Raw genomic sequence first — 16,125 nt, 5'->3', positions numbered from 1 at the left:
CGTCTTCCACAAATATACTTTTCTTCCCCTAGTCCCCCATCTTTGTGAGGCTTTCATAACCAACTCATCACCCAAGCTAGAAAACCAGGAGTCTTCAAGTGGCCCGTAGTCCAATGTCCACAGGCCTTTGCGTGGTAAATCAACATGGCAAGACAAGTGGAATTTGGGAAAAGGTTTGGAGGACAGGAACCAGCAGAAGACTTAGATCATATTCCTTTCCATTTTTGTTAACTGTTTCTAGTAACAAGTAATCCAAACAAAAAGAAGTAGATATTAAAAGTCATTCAACATTACAGTTCCTCAGTCATTCTAATATGTACATCCTGTCAGATCTTTTAAATCCATATATATTTATAGGTGTATGTATATTTTAGATTGTTGCACAATTGTGAATATATTAACAGTCCAGTTTCTTGCTTCTTTCATTTAATATACTTCGATGTCTTTTTATATCAATTCTTTTTATTTATTTATTTATTTATTTATTTATTTATTTAGAGAGAGAGAGAGAGCATGAGCAGGGGAGGAGGAGCAGAGAGAGAGGGGGAGAGGGGATCCCAAGTAGGCTTCCTGCTGTCAGCGCAGAGCCAGGTGCCCCTCAAATCTTTTAAAAAAATTTTTAATGTTTATTTTATTTATTTTGAGAGAAAGAGAGGTGGGGGAAGGGCAGAGAGAGAATCCCAAGCAGGTTCTGTGCTGTCAGCACAGAGCCTGACACGGGCGATCTCACAAACCATGAGGTCATGACCTGAGCCAAAATCAAGAGTTGGATACTTAACAGACTGAGCCCCCCAGGCACCTCTCATATCACTTCTTTTTTTTTAACATGTGCATAATAATGCATTATTTGACTATGTCCTAATTCACTTAACAAATCTCCTAATGGACATAAAAATGTTTCAAACTTGCCACTTGTACAAGCAGATGCAGCGAACCACCTTGGGTGTGTATATGTGCATTTGAGTGAGGAAATGTGCAGAATAAATTTGTAGAAATGGAATGTCTGGGTCAATAGATATCCACATTTTAATCTTTGATGGATTCTGCCAAATTGCCTTTAAGACGTTCTTTCAATTTACCCCCTTCCCAACTGGGAACATATTTCCCTACCATCTCACTAATGTCAAGCATTATCCATCTTTAAAAGTGTTTTGCCAATCTGATAGGTGAAAATATATTTTTGTTGTTTTAGTCCATATTTCTTTGTTAGTTTAAGCACTGTGTATTTCTATTTCTTTTCAAGAGACTTTCTAATTCAAATCTTCTGCATATTTATTACTCAGGTGTTTTTCTTTTTTTTTTTTTTACTGAGTTGTAGAAAGTTCTTTATATATTAACACTATTAACCTTTAGTGTGTAATAAATGTTGAACATGTTTTTCCTCAGTTTGCCATCTGTACTTTTGTTTCCTTTATGGTATCAGTTGCCTTACAGAAATTTTAAATATTTATGTAGTTAAATGTTTTCTGTCACGATTTCTGGCCTTATTTTCATTTTACCTCCTTGTTTTCAATGATCTGTTAATGATTTTACTCTCTAGTTAATCATGAGTTCTTTGAAGGCAGAGGCTACCTCTTACTCATGTTGGTAGATCCTACTATAGAAATCACTCACCCCTCAGCCTTGGCTCTGATATATGCTCAATAAATAAACACATTTTAAATTTTTATTGAATTGACAGAGTTCTGTGTGCTATAAAATAAGCAAGCATGGAAAATTTAATTCCGAGATTGAAGTTGAGGGAAAAGCCAAAATGCACGGTGAGGTAGAAAGTGTAATTTCTATCAATATGTGGAATAAGATCTGGGTTAAATTCAGCTGGTAACAGAAAATTATTAAAAGGATCACAAGAAGTGTGTTCTATGTTTCATTTTAAAAGCTTGTTTTTGTCACTGAATTATCTGCTTTTAGAATCAGAATTTAATAGGAGTCATAGTTTAATATGAAAATAGTCACAGCTTAATACAAAAAGCCAAAATTTAACATAAAAATCATAGAGCGGGGAGTTCAAATGCTAATCTGGATCTCAAGCAAATCTTGTGCTTGATGCACCACTTTAACCATGCAAACGACCCTGTGTCTACCCCCAGCTGGTGGCAGCGTGCACTAACCCCAGGGTATGTAGGGAAGAGAGCAAAAGGCAGAGTTTTAAGTGCAACGACTGCAAATCTCAAGCTATAAAATGCTGTGACTTACATTCTTAATGCTGCTTCATCAAAACTTGGGAAAGCCATACAACTTTGGGGAAATCCCTTGGCCTCAGTTTGGCTATTTTAAAAACAAAGAGGTCACTGGGTGATCTTGGCAGCTCTTTCCAAAGCTGAGGTCCCAGGAGCCTATGAACATCTTTCTGTAAAATGGTTTCCAGGGCCCTGCCTTCGTGGGATTCCCTTGCGATTTAATCAGAGGTGTGAAGGCAAACCCATCGCAGCTGTTACCAGCTGTTCTGTGAGGCTGCTCCCGGAGCCCCCGAGAGTGTCAACACTGATGTCTGTACGAGTTAAATTAAATTCCAGGGTCTGGTGTGAAGCTGGAACAGGCCTTGATGTTTTTATCTATCTGCTGCTGGGTCCCTGCAGGGCCCATTGCTTCAGCTGAGATAGCATGAGGGAAGGGGAATGGAGTGGAATGGGCAGTCTTCTCTCTTTTTCATTTATGTATGGTTCATAAGCATTTTATTATATAAATTGTACCCCGGTCACTTCCTAAAAAGACTCAAGATGATTCATTAATTCACTTGAATAGCAGGTAGTCTATGCCTGCTCTATGCCAGGTGCAATGCTAGGGGCTGGAGGAGACAGAAACATATGAAAAAAACTAATACTGTCTCCTCCATGGTATTACAGAGGCACTGGATATATACCAAGGCTGTGAGGACACAGGAAGTAGTAAACAATTTTGATAGTCCAGGCGTGAACATGGTGAGGAACAGAGAGGGGAAAGGGGATGACAATTTCTTGAGTACCTTCTAGGAGGCAATATGGCATAATAATCAAGAGCCTGAGCTCTGGAGTCAGGGTTCAACCTCTCTAACCTCAGTTTCCTTATCTGCAAAAGAAAATAGAACTTCCTTTACTGAGTTGTTGGGAGATTAAATGAAAAATGCACGTAAAGCACTTAGCGCTGCATCCCACACATGGCAAGCATGAGATACATAATCGCTATTCTATTATTATTCTGTGATTAGTCACCAAGATAGGCTTTATCATTAAATATTGCATCGTAGGGGTGCCTGGGTGGCTCAGTCGGTTAAGTGGCCGACTTTGGCTCAGGTCATGATCTCACGGTCCGTGAGTTCGAGCCCCGCACCGGGCTCTGTGCTGACAGCTCAGAGCCTGGAGCCTATTTTGGATTCTGTGTCTCCCTCTCTCTGACCCTCCCCTGTTCATGCTCTGTCTCTCCCTGTCTCAAAAATAAATAAAACGTTAAAAAAAATAAACATTGCATTGTAGTCATTTTACAGGCGAGACAGGGGTTCAGAGAGCTTATGTAATTTTCCCAAGCCCACGCAGCTTGGAAGCAAAATTCTAACTAATTTCCAGGCCCATTTTCTTTGCACTGCTGTGATGCCTCAAGGTTTCCCAGAAGACTTGATATTTGAGTTGAATGTTAAAGAACAAAAAGAAGTCCTTTTGTGGAGGTTAGGAAGGAGGAAGCACAGGCAAAGTAAACAGTGTGTGCCACTAGAGCCCAGAGGCAAAGATGGAATGGGCTGTCTGGGAGTGGGGTGGCGGGGAGGAGCTGGTGGAGCTCTGGGTTTCTGAAGTTTCCTCCAGTAGAGGAGGATGGGGTGCAGGACACGGAGACAGACCAGATGGAACACTCAGTGATTCTGTCTCGTTCTCTGCCTGCCTTGAAGTTGAACCTTCCCAGCAAGTGGGAATCAGAACCACTCCTGTCCCATCTTCTGACCCTCAGGGTACATGTCTGATGGCCCTTGTGAGTCCCTGGTTCCCATTTAACCAACACTATGGTCATTGCTGGAGTCTCTAGGCATCCCTTTCTCCACTGTACTCTACCCCAGGCCCAAGAAGTGTTTGTATGTTAGTGGGTATTCTGTTTTTAAACCAGCAAACGGGAGAATCAAGATAGGGAGGAAAACCTCTTATACTCTGACACCATATCACTCACTAGGACTTACTTTATGGGCAGCAGATTAGGTAAGCCCTAAGTAGGACTAGGTTCTGGTTTTGGAGGAGTTCCTGGTCTGGTTGGGGAGACAGATAGCCAAATTCAACATTAGTGACGCGCTGGCCTCAAAGTGGGTCAGGGCTTAGGTCAGTGGCAATACCAAACAATGGTCTGTAGAGGAGAGTTTTGGCATCCTCATAATCTCTAACCAGCCCCTTCCCATTCTTTGATGGTCTCTCAGTTTTCATAAGTTGTGTTAAAGCATTTTTTTTGTTAGGTAAAATCATCTGTGACAGCCAGAATTCCAAGATGACCCTCGGTCACCCTCACTCTTGTATAATCCCCTCCCCTTTGAGTGTGGGTGGAAACTTTACATATGATATCACTCCTGTGATCACGTAATGTTATGTGGCAAAAGGGAGCTCATTCTGGGTGGTCCTGACTTCCATCAGGAGATCTCTTTAAAAGCAGAGCATTTTCTCTGGGTGGTCATAGAGAAACAACCCAGAGAGACACGCTCCTGCCGGCCTGGAAGAAAGCACACTGCTATGTTGTGAATTGCCAGTAAGAGACGTGGTCTCCAGTTGCTGACAGCAGTCCCCAGGTGATAGCTAGAGAGAAAACAGGGGTCTCAGTCTTACCACCTCAAAGAGCTGAAGTTGGCCCAACCTGAATGAGCTCGGAAGTGATTCGTTTCCCAGAGCCTCCAGAAAGGAATGCAGCCTGTCTGATACCTTGATTCCAGGAGACCCAGAGCAGAGAGTCTAGCCTTTCTCTGTACAGAAGTCCGACCTACAGAACTGTGAGCCCAATAGCTGTGGGAATTTGTTACACAGCAACAGGAAACTAATACAATGATTCTCATACAGATATAAAAGGAACATGTGTCAAATACTGTATTTCACTCACTCATATGTATTTCATGAGGTACTCTGTACGCTGTTACAACCCGTTCAAAGGAGGAGTCACGGAATTGCACATGTGGAATGTTAAAATAGCTACAAAAGTAGTCAATATCCACAGAGCAATAATCATTGTAACTTCAATGGACAAAATTCATTTGCATTTCTATGGGCAGGAATCACCACATTGCTATCCATTTCCTACAATTTATAAAGTCACAAAACAGCTTTAAAACAATGACAGGAACAGATTAACCGAAAGAAAAGGTCATCTAGAAGGACTAGATAAGAATTATCTAGAAGTTTCTACAAGGACATCCAGTATTCTTTATTGCCCAGTTTAAAAGACTTTCACGATGCTTCCTTATAAGTGGTATGCAAATGCAGCTTCGAGATAGGCTACCACTGCCACACACACCCCTCCCCAAGTATTGCCACCATGAAATCCTGTCACAGAGACTGTGGCTTGGCCTTGGACTGGATTCAGTGAGGCCAAGGGCTGGATGAGTCTTTTCATATCCATTATCTGGCTCATGATTCTGTCTTCTCATAAGACTTCAGTGGGTAAGGTAGAACTGGTAACAGTTACCCCATCACATTTCTTTGGAGAGTGGGGCCCAGAGAGGAGGGGTCACTCAGGGAGTCAGTGACAGGTGTGACCCTTGATCCTCTCCCTTCCCATTCAGGGCTTGTCTTCTCCATGTACCACCCTCCTTGTCCTCAGGTGGGTGAGCTTTCCGTCTCCCATCCCCTCCCCTCCTTTGTGCTGGGCCAGCCTCCCCTCCACACTACAGGGCTCGGCACCTGACTTGGGGATTGGCTAAGGCCTCGGACGCTCCGTGTCCAGTCTGCAGGCAGCAATCCCAGGCCTCTGCAGAGCCTGTCTGATCCAACACCCCCAGACCCCCAACTACCCTTTGTGCACTGAGCACATCCATGCCTGTGTTCCCCTCTTTTGCTCTAGCAGCCTGACAGTCCCCAGTCAGGCATGACTTGCCCAAACCTGCTGTGCCAGGGCCACCTGCTCTGCCTTTTGGGCTGCCCACCCCAGCCACCCGCCTCTGTTGGCTTCCCACTGGGACTCGGGCTGGGAAGTCATCTGGGAGGCCAGGCATGCCAGTCTGCCGGAGCCTCTTCCCAAACCCTCCTGACCGGTGCCAAGCACTAGTGCGGGACAAGCCACTCACTGATGCCAGGTCGGGCAGCTGGCTGGCAAACCGGCCACCTGCTCAGCCCACAGAGCATAAAGTTTTTGTTTTGCTTGCCTTTTGAATCCTGGAGCCAAGACTTAGAGCTGAGAGGGTTTGGAGAGAGGCTAGTCCAGCCCTACACCATTCAGACATGATCACTGCAGCCCAGAGAGGAGATGGGCTCTGTGAAGGCTGTTCTCACCAGCTGGGAGCTGGGTGGGGGGGGGGATGGGGGGGGGGTTAGTACTGCTGCCCTAACTTTCTGCTCCTTGGGGACCCCTGTGGGTGCAGATCACAGGGGAGTGGGATGTAGCTTGATCAGGACTTTTGGATTTTTAAAGAGGCAGAAAAGCTGGAGAGTCTGAGTTCTGGACTCCAGTATCGGCTCAGTTGTGCGACAATAGTGTCTCAGTTTCCTTGCTCCTCGTTCCTCGTCCCCTTCCCTGCCTCTCTCTCTCTCTGCCTCATGCTCCAGTCCCGTGAAGGAACCACATGCTGTTTCCCAGACATACGGCATTCTTCAACACCACTAGGCCTTCCATCGTGCTCCTGCTGCCCAAGCTGCCCTTTCCTGACTCCTGTCTGTTTCAAGATTCAGGCCAAGCTCCATGTGGATCTCTGCCCCTTTCTTCCTGCTGCACTCATGCTCCCTGCCAGAGGAATTCACCTGCCTCTGTTTGCTCCCCTGTGCCCTCTTTGCAGCACCTGCCATACCTGGTTCTTCCTTTTTTTTTTCACCTGTCTGTACCCCCTTTAGCTAGTGAGCCTCTCAGAGGTGTCATCCAAGCTTTATTTGCCTCCATAAATGTACACACAGTCTTTGCCAGATGTTTGCTGGATATACGCTACACTTAGAAAACAAAAAGGGGCAAATATCTTCAGAGATATTTACTAAGGCTTTCGAAAGCATCGAGTGTATTTAATTATGGAGAATCATATGGAAATGATTACAACTAAACTTAGAAATTTACCTTGGCTAAAAATATCATAATATAGAAATGATTTAAAGACGACTTAATGAATTACTGATCTTAAAATGGAATCTCATTTTAAATATTTTAAATACATCCCATTTATTGAAATGGTAATAACTTTTTAAAAGGTCCAGATGTCTTGGGCAATTCTTAAGAATGAATATTTTTGAAATGTGTTTTTAAACTTTTTTTTTTTTAAGTGAGAGAGAAAGAAGGAAAGAAACAGAACAAAGAAGGAGGGGAAGAAGAAAGAAAAAGTTGTCAGAAAGAGCCCTTTGGTTTCCTTTATGAGGGTCATCATATTCATGACACTGTCGGGACAAATGATGCTACCTTCCTGGGTTTTACCTCCTTTATCAAAAGCCAGAGCTGGGTGCTGTAATGAGAGAGGTGCTGGCTGTTGGCAGAGGGTCACTGCATTGTCTTTCAATGACCCTGGACCTGGCAGTGTGAGAGAGAGTTTTCTCTTTTAGGGAGGAGCACAAAGTTACTACCAAGGAGAGAAATGTAGGACAAGGAGCATGTTCTAGGAGGGCTTTGGTGTCAAGCTGGTCTGAAGTTGGGAAGCCTTTGGATACTGACACTCGAAGCCAAGTTTCTCTCTTCTCTGCACCTCAGTTTCTAAAATGAGTAAGTTGGACCCAATGACTCTAAGCTCATTTCCCATTCCCATAGTCTGTGAACCCGCCTCTGGCAGGCTGATTATGAAAAAGCAAAATGATCCTGTCAGGGCTGGAGAAAGTTCCAATGCCCAGGCTTTATAGGAGACACCTCCCTTTGTCTTACAATGTCCCCCAAACTACAGAGCCAGATGATATGGCCAGCTTCTGGGGACCTCTGATCACCCCCTCTACATTTTGCATCCTTTTCGTCCTCTGTGCCTGAAAACCATTCAGCTTAGCTTTGACCTGCTGGAATGTTCCTCATACGTCAAAGCAGCTGTTGGAAAGTAAAATGGTTGCATCAGAGCAACGGGGAAAGAGTTGTTTGTTTTAAGGCTGGAGACCCACGAAATGCACATGGCTCCTTTTGTGGGTTACATTACAGTGCATCTATAGGTCTTTGTTATTTCTAATTATAAAGTAATTTCATAGCTTAATAGTGTCTCTTGAGCTAATAAGGTAGGTAGAGATGGCCAGAAGTCCTGAATTCACATTGTAGCATGGCTGGAAAAGGCAGAATGGTTCTGCATGAGCATGTAAATGTCCACACTGATGGCCAGGGGAGCCAGGATTTAGAGACCCGAGCTTTGAGGATGTCGTGAGTGGCACCACTCTCACTGAACCCACACCCATAGTCAAGTCACATACCTCAGTCTTTTCACATGGGTTTCTGCTCAACTACACCTCCTTGTCCTGGGAATTAGGTTTTCATGAGGCAGTTTGGACCAAGCATGCTAAGTGGGACTGTGACAAATGGAGGGACAGTGAAGCAAAGGCCATGCTAACAGGAGCTGTCACAAGACCGATATTTTGATAACTTTTGTGTGTAAATATAAGCAGGACTCCTGAGGACCCAGGTGAGTTTTCTCTATTTGTGTCCAGGAGGCAAGGGGGCCAAATGCCCCATAGGCTGGTATTTGAGACCTATAACCTTTCCAGTGGCAGACGGGAAACTGAGGCATGAGCTGTGACTTGCCTCAGGTCCCACATCTGGTCAGAGGCAAAGTGAGAGCAGCAGCTTTGGGTCTGGCCTGACCTGCTCCTCTCCTTGCCCCACCATGTGGCCTCTTGGGGCTTCCTCTTCAAGCCTCAAGGCAGAGCAGGACTGTCAGGAGCACAGAGCTCAGGAAGCAGAGGGAATGTACTATTACCACAGAGGCCTCGAATCCGGGCCATTTAGGAGGAGCTAAGGAATAAGGAGACTCCGTGGGCCAAGAAACAGACCAAGAAGATGCTTGTCCATGGGTGGGTGGGGAATATCTTGGATCAGCACACATTTGATGTGATGTCTGCTGTCTACCATTTGGTAAATGATGCTGACATTGGCAAGGCACCCACGGCCAGGCAGAGCAATGAGCTCTGGCCTGGGCATGGGGGACCTGGGTGCCTGGTGTGGTTCTCTCTGCCTCACAGCCTTTTCCCACTTAGTGTTGAAATGCCTACTACATGCCAAGTAGTTGCTATATGCGTTGTCTCATTACATCTGGTGCTGTGTGCTTCTGTGGGTCCAGGGTGTGGACATGTACAATGGAGTCCTCCTTTTTTTTTTTTTTTTAATGTTTATTTATTTTTGAGAGAGAGAAAGAGAGCATGAGTGGGGTAGGGACAGAGAGAGAGGGGGACAGAGGATCCAAAGCAGGCCCCATGCTGACAGCAGAGAGCCAGACGAGGGGCTCGATCTCACAAACTGAAATCATGACCTGAGCCGAAGTGGGACGCTTAACTGACCAAGCCACCTGGGCGCCCCACAATGGAGTCCTCCTTAAAGCCCCTCCCATTATATCCACAAAACTGCCCTGTCATGTGGGAGTTGGCTACCTACTTTGAGATCAGGCAGCTGAGGCCCAGGCAGAAGAGTGTAACCACACGATTCCAAGTGCTGCAGCCAGGATTCAAACCCAGGTCTGCTGGACTCTCGACCTGTGCCCTTTCACCCCAGCACTCTGCCTCTCAAGGAGAAAGTACCAGAAGGCCAGGCCTCTTCTTACCATCCATTCTGTCTCTGAGAGCACTCAACATTTATGGCTTTGATGGTCAGAGGCTGAGTGAAGTCAGACATCAGATAGGAGTTGGTCCCTGTGGACTATAAGACAGACGGTGGGGGTGGGGGGTGGCGTCAGTAGCAGGAGGACACCTAGAGAAACCCCCCGAGGTGCTGGGGGTAACAGCGGGGTCCTTCCTACTTTGAGGGTGCCTGTGTCGAGGACATTGCACGAAGTGCAGCAGGCGTGGGCAAGCAGACTCCACTGCGCACATCCACCGGCAGTGTCGGCTACTGAACCCCAACTGTAAGTCAACATACTACCATGACACCTGTCAGGACTGGAATGCTAAGATGCAAGAAGAGAGTGCGTGCAGGATGTCAGAGAGTGGAGTGGAGTGCACAGAGCAGCGCTCTGCCTGCTCGCCACTCTGCTGGCACCACCTGCTGGCACTCTGGCCCTCCGCCCCGCAGGACCTCCCCTGGAGTTGCTTCCTACAGACAACTCAACTACCTGATTACTCCCTCGCTCCCATCCGGGGCGTGAGCCACCCACACTCCTGCCCAGCCCTGCAAAGAAGGAAGAAACTTGGGCAGATGGGAGCCAGAGGGGGCCTGCCAGGGGGCCATCCTGAGGGTGGTGGAGCAGAGGCTGCTGGTCAGGCTGCCCAGAGTGGGGGCTGCTGGAGCCCCCCAAAAAGCTCAGGCTGTATGTAGGAGCAAGGGGCTCTCACAGGACACTGGCGGGGGGAGGGAGGCAGGGAGGTGTTAGAGGACTTTAAAGGACTCCAGAATGAGCAGTGGGAGCCCAGGTGGCACGTGGTGGAAGGCTTCGGGGGATAGGATTCCCCATCTTGAAGTCAGTCTCTGGCATTCAAGGTTCCGGAGCCTGGAGAGCAACAAGGTCCTGGGTCAGGTTCCCCTGAAAGGCCCCAGGGCCCACCGAATACACCCAGTATTCTGCTGCAGGAGCAGGGGTGGCAGAAGCACAGAGGACAGCTGTGACTCATTAGGAGCCTTCAGCTCAAAGAAACCCCATGCAACCAGGACTCGTGTCTCTGGACAGCATGAGCCATGGTGTGGATGCTGCCATCCAGGGAAAGCAGGGCCCAAAGTGGGCAACAGTGCTCATGGGGAAGCTGGTGGAGTAGGAGGAGAGGGAAAGGAAAAGAAAGAGAGCGGGAAGGGAGGGTAGCAGACTCGAGGGTTTGTGGTTGTGGGTAGGAAGTTTTCTTGGCAGACCTTGGTGGTGGAGAAGCTGTGATAAGACAGGAGAGAGAGGTAGAAATGAGCAGTTCTGGGGCAGGAAAACTCAGCCAGCTCTGGCATTCCCTCCTCCCCAAGCTCAGAGACGTAGAGGGAGAGAGGAGAGAGGCCAGGAAGGCTCCAGAGGGCGGGTCAGTGCTGCCCATGCTTTGTACCCACCCAGTGTGCTCTGGACAGGCTTTAGGAGGACTTCTCTGTGCATATCCATGCCCTGGACCCCAGACAGGACTGGCGGTGGGGCAGGCGGAAGGGTGGGCCAATAGCAGCAGCAGAGGTCACCCTCTCTCACTGGGCTAGACCCAGGAAGGACTTAGATCACAGATGAACCAGAGGCAGCGAGGAGCACAGGCAAGGACCCCATTCTTCTTGTTGGGTCACAAAAGCCCCAGCACAGGGCTACTCTTCAGCCACAGAGGACCTGATGGAGATGCCCAGATTATCTGGGCTGAGCTCAGCCTGACATAGGATCCCTCTCCCGATGAGCCAGACAAGGTGGAGGGGACCCAAACATGTGCCCCCATGTCGCTGATACCTTATAAGTCCCCTGGTGTGTCAGGGAGTCTGTGCTAGGTAGCTAGGTATCACTTGGTGTGTATATTTATAACCAGCTGGAGCAGGATCCAAAGCAGAACTATATATTGTGCTTTTGCTTCCTCCTAACCACACTTTAAGAAAGAGACTGTGAACAAAAACTTTCTAGAGATTTTGGAAAGAAAACAGAAAAAAAAAAAAAAAAGGACAAATATAAGAGAATAAATCCCAGTGTTGGCTTTGGCCAAAATGAGCAGAGACAGTCTAAAACATTGCTTTCTGCTTCTTGAGGCTGTAGGTAGTGGAGGGAAGCATAGGTATTCTGAGCTTGGGCATGCCTGAGATGGTGGAATTATGAAAGAATCTGGTAATTACAGAGATTATGTCCATTTTTGTATTCCTAAATTGTTACTAGGTGTCCTACTAAGTAGATTCCTCTTGCCTAGGGGACATGGTACTAAGTTTTTGGCTTATGAAAAGTAAAGCCCAGAGCATTATCCAAAATGAAAAAGTTGAGACTAAGGGAACAAAATTTCTCTATATTAGAAAGCAATAGGAATTTCTAATTTATTGAGGGTGTGGAGAGGAGGGAAGGACTAAGTCGGGAGAAGTGGGTCTCATCAATAAGACAGTGGGTACAAGTCAAGGAGAGAGATGGCTTGGAAGGGCCTCTCTGTGGCAAGGAAGGTCAATGAACTTGAGCATCAGTAACATCTGGCAGGTAATTTTAAGTTGTTTCTTGTTCTGTGATAGCATTTCAATTTTTATGTTAGTGGTACTTTGGGGAATGATAGAGATGGGGTACAGGGGACTGGAGTTGTCCAAAGAGTGCTGGAAAATTATGGAGACATGGTGTGATGGTTGACTTTATGTGTCAACTTGGGTGAGCCACAGTATTTAGATCAAACATGTTGCTGTGAAGTATTTTGTAGATGAGGCTAACATTTAAATCACTAGACTTTGAGTGGAACAGATTACCCTCCATAATAGGGTGGGCCTCATCCAATCAGTTGAAGATCTTAAGAAGAAAACTGACTTCCCCTGAGAGAAGAGGGAATTCTGCCAGCAGACTACCTCCAGATTCAAATCACAACTCATCCCTGGATCTTCAGCCTGCCAGTTTACGTTACAGATTTTGAAATCTCTCTCTCTCTCTTCCTCTCTCTCTCTCTCTCTCCACACACACACACACACACACACACACACACACACACACACACACCCCTCCTGATGGTTCTAACATAGTGAAGAAGTAACCAGAGGTGAGCAAGTGAAAGCTATTATCTAATTTTGGAACCAGAGATGGCAGGCAAAAGCACGGACACGTGAATTCCCCATCCCTCACATAAAAATCTCGAGATATATTCAGGAGGGAACCAAGTTTCCTATCAAAACCAGGCTACAGGTATGTGAAGCAGGTTCAGTGCAGGAGACATGACCACTCCAGGCACTCCTGAAGGGAAGGGATTTGCCCCAGAGCACAGGGTGCTTACCCCGTCATTGGCATGACTGCAGGAGTAGGCTCCAAGCTGGTCTCCAGGAAGAACCCTCAGGACAACACAGAAGACAACACAGAACTGAATCCCAGGGGTTATAAATGCCTCTGAGAACACCAGTGGGGCTCTGCTTGCATAAAAAAGCTAAAACTACCACTGTTGCTGCAAAGGCTCTAGAGACCAGACAACAGGAGAATAATAGACATGGAACATGGCTGCAGGGAGACTGTGTGTCTCCAGCAAGCAGCAGGTACCAAAATGGATCTTCCTCCCTCTGGCTTCCAAAACTCACATGAGTGCACCGAAAGGATGGCACCTACTTCACATCCACAAGTCTCACCATGACAGGTGTAGGAAATGAGGCCTTGAGCTGTCCAAGCTCTCCAGGTCGGAGGGTGGAATAGAGGTTGAGCGATCCCCTCCACAGAATGTTCCCGGGAAATGTTCTGGGGCACGTGGGAGGCTCTGGAAGCACACGCATGGAGGAGTAAGGCCCACACTGACAAGTGTCTTATCGACGAGCACATGGCAATCAGAGACAGGGTGATAAGCCATGACTCAACTATGCCTGCCTTCCTAGGTGCAGGGCATGAAAAAGCACAGCTGCTGGCAGCTAGAAAATATTTTTTGCTCTCGTGCGGAAGATGGAGAGCATTAGTGGGAGATGGGGCATTGCACTCCAAATGCAGTTGAGATCATATCTTGGCTTTGTTCCCTGAATCCGCACAGTTATTTGTATTTCAGCATAAAATTCCAACTCCCAGGACCTGGTTAACAAAGGCAACGCGCGACGCATGCCCCCAGAGGCCAGCCAGATGGAAAGCCCAACGGAATTTCACTTTGAAGTGTTCTGTGTTATCGGACTCATTTGCAAAAGAAATGAGCTTTATGGGGTGTTCAAATGTTTCCAGACATAACCAGTTGCCCCCAAGCGAGAATAAAGTTATAATCTCTCCTTCACCTTGTGTACATGCAGGCGGACGTGGGCACGAATGTACACAGGCTGTTAGAATCGAATTTTGTCTCCTCCCCAGGCTCTGCAGGGGGTGAGCAGGAGGGGGAATCAAAATAAAAACACCTCACATCAAGAAATGATGGATTTGTTTTCCCCCCACTTTGACAGTAGAATCAGAATGACTGTATGGCTGGTCTAATGAATTACATACTCATTTGTCATCAGGATAATGCAAAATAGGTGACTAAATATGCTCAGTCATACGGCCTCAAAGGCTCTGTGGTTTTGGGTTTAAATCTCAGCCCTGCTGATTTCCAGCTGTCTGACCCTAGAGAAGTAGCTTCTGCCCTTTCAGCCTCAGTTTCCTTTCCTGTAAAATAAGCATAAAATGTTGATCTCACAGTATGGTTAAGAGGAGGGTGTGAAAAGGCTTCAGAAACCTCAAAGTACTGCTCACACATTAAGATCTCTCCCTCTACATACCTAGTGATCCTATTACCCCAAACCATCTTGTCTTGCCTGAATATAAGGAGTAATTTCCCCCACTATGTCTTTGTTCCTGCTCTTCCCTCTGCTTAAAAAGCCTTCTCCTGCCTATTTCTCCACATCCTTGCCAACATCCACTGTTATCTGTTTTTTTTGTGTGTGTGGGGGGGTGCTGCCCATTGCTGATCCAGTAGGTGGGAAATGGTGTGAGGCATGGTTCTCCTCACTTCTCAGTGACTTGGCATCCCGGAGCCCCCAGAATGTTAGAATCAAAGAGCCTCACGGATCATCCAGTCCAACTCCTCATTGATGACATAGGGAAATAGAGGCCCTGAGAGGCCAAGATGGATACTCCTCCCGTGCCAGGCACCTCAAGGAGCCCTGTAGCATCTAGGTCACTTGGCAGTGCCTGCATTGGCAAGGTCTTGGGTCTCTTCTATTCTCCTCTTTGTAGTAGTTAGGGTTCCCCAGAGAAACAGAACCAGTAGGATGGATATGATGGAGACTGCCAAGTCTAAAATCTGCAGAGCTGATGTCCCGGTTTGAATTCCAAGGCCAGCTCACTGCTCTAGAACCAGGAAGAGCTGCTGTTCCAGTTCAAAGGCCCTATGGCAGGAGAATTCTCTCTTGCGCAGGGGAAGGTCAACTTTTTATTCTATCCAGGCCTTCAACTGATTGGATGAGGCCCACCACAATAGGGAGAGCAATTTGCTTTACTCAGTCCAGTGATTTATTTATTTATTTTTCTGCATCTTTATTTATTTACTTTTCAGCAAGTTTAAATCCTTGAGAAGTACAGCATCATATGGATTCTGTGGCCAATGGATTTAGCAGGAAAGTTGCTTTGGAATTTGGCATGAACCATGACACTGTTTCCATGAGCAGGAGTTATTTTTCCCCAGCTTACTCTGGTTTTGTTTAGTCTGCCACCAGGAGTCACTGTGTTGTTTTTTGCTTTGTACCCATAAGCACATCTCTTGCCTAGACAGAGTTCAGTGTCATCTCGAGTATAAACACCTTCAATTTTAAGAAAAGTTATGTGCTCCTTCTGGTTCCAGAGACCCTGCTTATAGCCAGAAAAAACGGTCTCGGACTACAGCCTTCCAGACATATTTGTTGTTTCAAGAGTCCTGTTCCCAGGAGGCCTCCACAGGCTCCAAGATGGCAGAAGGAAAAAGGCCAGTATAGTGATTTAAATATTAATTTCATCCAAAAACACCATCTCAGAAACACCCAGAATAACGTTTGACCAAATACCTGGGCACCTCATGGCCCAGTCATGTTGATACATAAAATTAACGATCATACTCATGAAAGTCAAAAACCTCTCAGGAGTTAAGCAAGCAGGGGTGGGTCTATGAGGTGGATACTTGAAACACAAAGGAATTTGGAGAGAGGTGATTTGAACTTTTTAAAAAAATTTAAATATTTCTGGGGTGCCTGGGTGGTACAGTCGGTTGAGCTTCTGACTCTTGATTTTAGTGTAGGTCATGATCCCAGGGTCATGGGATCAAGCCCCTCATTGGCTCTGCACTGAGCAGGGAGCCTGCT

General features: G+C 46.5%; 1 protein-coding gene and 1 pseudogene across 1 annotated transcript in view; both read right to left on the bottom strand.

Annotated features, from left to right (window-relative positions):
* ALDH1B1 (aldehyde dehydrogenase 1 family member B1) overlaps positions 1 to 16,125 on the bottom strand; it is a 240,518-nt gene that overhangs the window by 51,325 nt on the left and 173,068 nt on the right. The window lies entirely within an intron of this gene.
* Positions 15,353 to 15,685, bottom strand: LOC122205192 (annotated as a pseudogene).

This window comes from Panthera leo, chromosome D4 (genome assembly GCF_018350215.1).
Source record: "Panthera leo isolate Ple1 chromosome D4, P.leo_Ple1_pat1.1, whole genome shotgun sequence".
NCBI classification, from domain to species: domain Eukaryota; kingdom Metazoa; phylum Chordata; class Mammalia; order Carnivora; family Felidae; genus Panthera; species Panthera leo.
Note: the sequence above shows the minus strand (reverse complement) of the source record. Positions and strands in the feature narration are given on the sequence as shown.